This window comes from Macrobrachium nipponense, chromosome 26 (genome assembly GCF_015104395.2).
Source record: "Macrobrachium nipponense isolate FS-2020 chromosome 26, ASM1510439v2, whole genome shotgun sequence".
NCBI lineage: Eukaryota > Metazoa > Arthropoda > Malacostraca > Decapoda > Palaemonidae > Macrobrachium > Macrobrachium nipponense.
The window spans coordinates 13,172,015-13,180,667 of NC_087215.1; positions in this window are offsets into that span (position 1 = coordinate 13,172,015).

Genomic DNA, 8,653 nt, shown 5'->3' on the forward strand with positions numbered 1-8,653 from the left:
ATATATATCTATATATAATATATATATTGTTAAGATACGAAAATTAGGTTCCCTCCCGTGCCAAGTACTTGAAAGGAAATCCCAATAGATTCTACACAAGAAACATAACTAGTAAAATAAAGAAAAGAAGAAGCAATAATACCTCTCCTTTTCCCAGCTAAAAAAAAAAAAAAAAAAAAAAAAAAAACGACATAAAAAGGAAAGTAGCAGTAACGCTTTTACGCCGGAATCCCATTAAGGGGAAATGTATACCAGCCTCTGTAATCCTCGGCCCCTCTGTTACCTACATTAATATGTTTTCGAGCCTTATTCCCCGTGGTTATTATTTCCTGTAATTTCAAGTTGATAGATGGTAAATATCATAATAAATTTCTCCTCCTCTCTCTCTCTCTCTCTCTCTCTCTCTCTCTCTCTCTCTCTCTCTCCTTATATATTCCTTCTCTCTCTATATATATATATATATATATATGTATATATATATATATATATATATATATATATATAGTAATATCATATATATATATATATACTGTATATATAAATACATATATTGCATATATATATAGTATATTATATATATATATATATATATATATATATATATATATATATATATAAAGCTATAATTATGCACTACGCTCGTACACGCCGTCTACATATATATATATTATATATATATATATATATATATATATATATATATATATATATATACATGTATATATATATATATATATATATATATATATATAATATATATATTTATAATATATATATATATATATATATATATAATATATATATATATTATATATAGGCGTGTGGGTGCGTCCTGCATAATTACAGCTATTCCACATTAACGAGAAATGCTAACATCACACGTCGAGTTAAATTCGATATGAATATTTTAAAACATAGGTAGTTAACCTTCGTAATGAATTAGTTAAAAATCGAAAGGAAGCGAGAAGGAGGTTGCTGATCATTTATTAGTCATTTGTACTCAGCAGTGTCAGTGATGAAGTCGTTGCATTATTCATGAATATGTATTATGTATTATTTGTGTACGTGAGTGGAATATTTTATACCCGAGGTGATATGCTCTAAAAAGAGCGTCTTACTGTACGTGTGTTTTCTTAAGTATGTGTTTCTGCACATGTATATATATGTATGTATATATTTGTATGTATGTATGTATGTATGTATGTATATATATATATATATATATATATATATATATATATATATTTTCATTTATGTCTGTGTATGTGTGTGTATGTTAGGGTGAGGGTGTGGGTATGAATGCGTGAATGACTTATGGACAAGGTATTAGTAAGGCCACATAAAAGTCACTACCGTATTTTTTTTCTTTTTTTTTGTAGATATTAGTGACGTGTATACATAAAATTGTAGCTCATTTTATTTCACTGATTTTTGCATACATGAATTTCAGTCCGTAAGCCATTAGTGTTTTATTCCATGTAATATACCGTATATTATCCCCCAAGGTGTAATTTCAATAAGTTTTGATAAATTCACGCCTTTTCAGATCATTAACGAATGTACTGAAATGCAACTCAAAATGTCTGTTGGAAATTGATAGAAAATGACCAAAATAGTGTATAACGGCTGTTCTAAGGCCTGCGAGCATTTTCAGTAGACAATAGTTTGTTTTACGACCGACTTATTTTAAATAATCTGGTGTCTCACAATTATGCGTTTTAAATATGCTCAATGTGTAGATACACGAACAGTCATAAAAAGATATCCCTTTCCTCTGTAAGTTATTTTTCCATATTCGGTGTCCAAAGCGAATAACTGTACATTTTTATGAACTAGGGATGGCCCGAAGAATTAGATATTTTTACGTGGCTAGGAACAAATTGGTTAGCTAGCAACAGGACCTACAACTTATCGGGGGATCGGAACCACATTATATCGAGAAATTAATTTTAATCACCAGAAACAGATTCCTCTTTATTCCTCGTTGTCAGAGCGGGGAATAGAACTCGGGACTACCGCATCGAATCGGTAGGCGAGCACGTAACCCAGTCGTCCAACGAGGAACAGTTGAGTCAGCAAGATTTAAATCTATCGTCGACAAATGAAAAACTCATCTTTAAAATTCGTTTCCAGCGTCATCTGGATGTCCAACCCAGATGGTCATTCCGAAATGAAGTCTGGCACAGGAGACTGATCGATAATATGAAAACTGTCATTTCCAGCTGAATTGCTTTTGAAAAGAAGATGAAGAAGTAGCAGTAGTGCGCTACAGGCTTTTAACCGTTTTCATTGCACGCTAAATCTATCACGTATGATTATTTCTTCCATGATTAGCGGCCAGCATAATTAAAGCCGGATGGAAGAAAAGCATTTTTACACATTCTATTATAATAGAATTCCTTGTCATTCAGATTTTAATGACCTTTACATGTAAACTGTGTCTTCCGGTAATGGATTTTTTTAAACTGCATTTGCGGTTATTTATAGATTGTAATGATGGCGCAGTGGTCATCTGAATTGTCAAGATGCGTTTGCTGGTAGGGATGAATGTTTTTTATTTGATGAAGTTTTGAACGAAATTCCTTCAATCTGTCCAGCTCTGGGCAATTCACTTTTATAATTCTATGTTATGAAAGTGGAGAGAACAGATTAACTTTACTTGGTAATGATTTATTTTTTATTTTAACCATTATGTACGTAGTGGAACCTAGTTTTAACTCGGTAATGACGAGATATACACGTGCAATAATTTTATTTAAATAACTACAAATATAGGAAACAATACAGATGACTGTTGATGTGATAGTGGCTTACAAAAATCTCATTTATAGAAATATCAATCAAATCCCAGATGAATAATGAAAACTCTCTTAGCACAGAGAAACGTTATAAAAGTAAAATCACCACCTTCTCTCGTACAGCTTCATCTATCTGTTTTAATTTCAACCACACCCCCCCTAGGCCCCGCCCCACCCTAATACAGTGCCACCTTCCTCCCCTAAAATCAACCACACACCCACTCAATTCCCCCGCCACCCGACTTCCTCCCCCTCACCACCCTAAACCTATCAAGATATCCCATAATAACCCAGGCCTTCCATCTTCCCTTAGGAACAATGGGATGCCCCTTGAGATAGAGGGCTGTATTTATATGCTAATATTTTCGCCCGCTACTAGAAGCAGCCTCTTTGGGAGGGGGGGGGGGGGAAACTGCGGAAATACATACATACGTGATTGCAGTCGAGGGGGTTAATGAACCATCAAGGAATAATAATATCAGGGAGAAGATTGAGAGGATCTCCCGATATTCTCAAAAATAGGTTCGTTTCTTGGAAGGACCAAATTTCCTCGGTGGTCTGTGAAATGATAGGAATTTCTCTTATCAAATCTTTTCCCGTCGTCAGATTTTGGTACATCAAAGAGAATATCATTTGACTTATCACAGTTTTAGATGGGGAAGTTGTAGCAGGTTTGTATATCTGTGTTTGAAGTCTATTACGTGCAAAAAGATATCAATGTGGTCCAAATAATGTACCATAAAAAAAAAACTGTAAGCCGAACAAACTTGCTACATAGGAAATTGAAAGGAAATGTGATTAAGAGTTACTGATTGCTATGCTGTTAAAGGCCAATGACGTTCTTGAGTGTTCGTATATGCTTATAAGACATTTGTAATCATCACCTAGTAAGAGTATGTCATAGAGGTATTGGGATTGCTCCTCTATATAAAATGTACATATACGCCATGCACGCATATACCCATACAAACAGGTGCACAAACACCTATACATTTATGTCTGGGTGTGTTTGCGTGTTCGCATGTATGTCTGTTTTTACAAACAACTTTCTGCGAAAATCATTTCAACATGAATGTTTTGGAACGGAGGCATCACAGGTGTGAATATAAGTCAAGATCGAAACCATTTTCTTTCGAACAGTTTTCCCTAACAAAACGCAGGACCTTCTTCCTTTCCCTTTTCCTCCTTCCTCCTCTTCCTCTTCTTCTTCCCCAAGGCTCAGTTAGCTTCTTCCACCTCATTTCCCCTTCGTTTCCCGTTGCCTCTTTGGGGAATAAGTCTGGTTCGTAGAAGGGGCTTCTGAAGTTTTTGGTCTCGTTTATTTTGTTTATTTCTGTTCGTCACGATGATTTCGTAGCTTTTTTTTTATTCATTCGGTCGTGGTATGATTTATTTTGTTATTCATCCTTTTTTTTACTTCTGTTTTTTCCTTCGTTATAGGGACACCCATCTTTAGACTCCCATGTATTTATAATATTTATTCATTCATTGTATTTATATTATTGTATTTATATTTATTCATTCATTGTATTCATTTTACTTCTGTTTTTCTTCGTTATTAGGACACCCATCTTTATACTCCTTGTGGTATTTTATATTATTGATTTGTACATTCCATAATGATATTGAAACAGAAAAAGCCACTTCTGCTAAAATCAAGACTTCATTTTTGGACTACGCGAAACATCAGAATCATACAGCTACCATCATGCAGAAACATGGCATTGTATCGACGACTTTTATCCTTGCTTATCTCATTGTTCCTCCTCTCCCTTCCTTACGCTTCGCCAGTCCCGCGTTTCAATTTTCCATCCCTTTCGTCTAACTAGATGAAGAAAGCAACGGGATATTGAAAAGAGGCTTCCAAGGGGAACTCGTATTTATGTTACAGTTGTATAGAGGGGCTGAATGTATGTAGCTGGTTTTACATTTCATATGTCATTATACAATGATGGGGTTGATTTTTTTTTTTACATTTATCTCTGTGTAAATGTGGGGAAAGAGGGTTCTATAGAAAGGTTGATCTCTCTCTCTCTCTCTCTCTCTCTCTCTCTCTCTCTCTCTCTCTCTCTCTCTCTCTCTCAGAAGCATTCCGCAGTAACCCGCGAGTAAGACATTGACATGAAATAAAAAATCAGATATAATTTAAAGGCGGATCTTTTTTTTAAATGTTCCTTTTTCATATCAAGGTGACCAAAAGGAAATGAACAGATAAATAGAGAAAAACACAAAATAGTTGTTTAAGCTTTATTTTTGCAATCCAGTCGCCACTGGTATCAAATTCAGGCAATTTACAATGACACTACAGCGGATCGAAGAGGGAAGAGCATTATTCAGGACGCATTCAAATGAGTGTCTCAATAATCGCCATATTTAAAGCTGCTTTTCTGTTGACCCACAACCAAGCCAATCCAAGAGGCCTTTTCTGAATCCAATATTTAATACCTTCAGTACTAAATGCGACATCTGACAGATAGCCAACGGAAGCCCGGAGATTGTCCCGTAATTGGACGCTTGCAAAATCTCAATGCGCAGATTTGTCATGTAATCGTTTTAGACCGGGTCCGATAAACGCAGAGTGAGTGAGTGAGTGAGAGGGTGGGTGAGTCAGTCAGTCAGTCAGTCCAAAATCGCATCCTCCTCGATACGAGGGAAAGAGTTTAATTGCATTTTATGCAATGAAAACGATTGAATTGCCGGCAGGTCTGACTGAGAGCAGAGTTATAGATGAAACGCTATTTTATTAGAAACAGTAATTGATCAAGTTATCACTTTGTCTCCCATTTATGCATACCCCGTGGGTGGTGGGGGAGGTGGGGGGTTGTTAGTGCCTTCAGTGCACCTTATGCGGTGCTATGTAGGCATTACTTAAGATTCTTTGCAGCGTCCCTTCGGCCCCTAGCTGCAACCGCTTTCATTCCTTTTACTGTACCTCCGTTCATATTTTATTCCGTCCATCTTACTGTCCACCATCTCCTAACAATTGATTCATAGTGCACATGAGAGGTTTTCCTCCTGTTACACCTTTCAAACCTTTTCACTGACAATTTCCGTTTCAGCGCTGAATGGCCTTAGTTGCCCCACTGCTTGGCATTTATGGCTCAAATCTATAGATCAATCAATCAAAACCCGTTTGTGCAAATCTCTCTCTCTCTCTCTCTCTCTCTCTCTGTATTGTCTTGCAGCCCTCACAATTGTCAAAACTTTTAACACCTTACGTATATTTCTTTATTGTTTACCTTTAAAAATGTAAACAGCATAACTTTAGATAGGAAAATCGTGATGAGAGAGAGAGAGAGAGAGAGAGAGAGAGAGAGAGAGAGAGAGAGAGAGAGAGGGAGAGAGAGAGAGCAAGAACTTGGGGAGTTGAGTAGAAGTTGGCCCCATCCCACGCCTGAGCCCTGGGGCTTCATAACACTAATGCCGCCGTCTCTCCTTCTTTAAATACCCAAAGGATGGAAGTTTTGGGCGTCGTTCGGGAGAGATGGCGTGGGTGGGTGTGGGAGTTGGAGTGTGGTGTGAAAAAGACGGAGGGGAACGAGCACTGAGAGAGAGAGAGAGAGAGAGAGAGAGAGAGAGAGAGAGAGAGAGAGAGAGAGAGATACTTTTCTTTCTGTCGACACAAAAGAACTGTCAATGTTTACATATTATTATTATTATTATTATTATTATTATTATTATTATTATTATTATTATTATTATTATTCAGGAGATGAAACCCGTTAATATGGAACAAGGCCACCAAAGGGGCCACTGACTTGAAATTCAAACATCCAAAAAACAAAAATATTATGGTGTTCATTAAAGGAGAAGTAAGACGAGGTAAAGGGGAATACAGAAGGAAGAGACCCCACACTCTGCAGTGTCTGCAGTTTCATCTAGTCTTTAATGACAAAAAGGGCATATCCAAGATGCGTTATTGACTTTCCCAGATTATTCAAACGGTTAAAACAATTATATAGCAACGACGATTTCTCGGGATGACGGAAAATCCCATTGCCCCTTCATAAGTTAAGTATATCTTAGTTTAACCAGACCACTGAGCTGATTAACAGCTCTCCTAGGGCTGAGTCCGAAGGATTAGATATTTCTACGTGGCTAGGAAGCAATTGGTTAATTAACGACGGGACTTACAGCTTATTGTGGGATCCGAACCACATTATATCGAGAAATGGATTTCTAATCGCCACAAACAAATCCTCCGATTCCACGTTGGCAGAGTGGTGAATCGAACTCGGGACTGCCGAATCGGTAAGCGAGCGCGTAAGCCACTCGTCCAACGGGGAACAAAGTTCTACTCGATTTGATCGTCAAGTTGGATAGAATTAACGCTGCCAGTAAATAAATTGTTAGCATTTTTTCAGTGCTCGTAATAGAAGACAAAAGCTATATAAGTTTATCATGTTATACTGGATATATAAATGGTATTCGACGTCCGCATTCGCATTGTTCCTAAACGTTACAAGTTTCGTAGGGAAATGTAGCTGACTGATCCACATGGCGAATTATCAACTCTTGAGTGAGCTTCAATCCTTCGTTTGAGAGTGAGTGAACGAACCGCTTGTCCTTTAATTTTCTTTGCTTATTTGAATTTCGACCTATGATAATATAGCCAGGCTTATCATGGAATTATCATGGAAGTGCTCAATTTTCATTTTACAATATTATTGTTAACTGATGGGAGATCCATCATTTTTTATTTTACTTATTTATTTATTTGATTTTTAGATCCCTCAGTCTTCCTCGTGTAATCAAAATCGCGAAGCCTCTTAATGGAAGCTGGGGTTCATGAGCCTACCATGATCACGTTCACCCCGGGCGCGGGGGTAGTGCCGTCAGTGTACCTCACGAGGTGCACTTTAGGCATTACTAAAGGTTCTTTGCAGCGTTCATTCCGCCCCTAGCTGCAACCCCACCCATTCATCAATTTTACTGTACCTCCATTCATATTATCTTCTTCCACCTTGCTATCCACCCTCTCCTAACAATTGATTCATAGTGCAACTGCTTTGAGGTTTTCTTCCTGTTACACCTTTCAAACTTCCAACTCTCAATTTCATTTCCAGCGTTGAGTGACCTCAAAGGTCCCAGTGCTTGGCCTTTGGCCTAAACTCCATATTCCATTCCATTCCATGGTCACGTTCATTAGCTGTTTTCTTCTCCCAGTAATTTATCAGTTTATCTCATCCGTTCCCCATTTGCATTTTTTCATCAGTACCTTTAAATCCATATTTTAGACTGACATGTTTCTTGTTGTGATTCGTTTCTTCTTAAATTTTATGAGTTTTATTTTGCTCAGTACGTTGTGAGTATCTTCCCATTTGATGAGGTCATAATATTTGAAAATATGCTGGAAATGCGCTGCTGTTCTGTTATGCATATGATTGAATCTAATTGCTTCCTGTTTTATTTCTACAATTATATCTTGCAGAATGATAATGTTAGGTGCTCAATCACGTTAGTACACACTCATACATTCACACACACACACGCACACAAACACACACACACACACACACACACACACACACACACACACACACATATATATATATATATATATATATATATATATATATATATATATATATATCCATATAAACGTTAATCTTTCCCTTTTCAACAAGAATCGTAAATCCTCTGGCAATCATAATATTGTTTTTTTTTTAATCAGCAAGCAATCCCGAAAGCACAATTTAATTTTAATGAGGTGCTGTTGCTTCAGCCATCATTATCCAACGCGAGAGTTATTGGGATGGGATAAATGGGACCATCAGTGCTCCTCACGCGGTGCACTGTGGCATTACCTATGTTTTTTTTTATTCGTCCCTCTGGGGCGCTTTAGCTGCATCCCC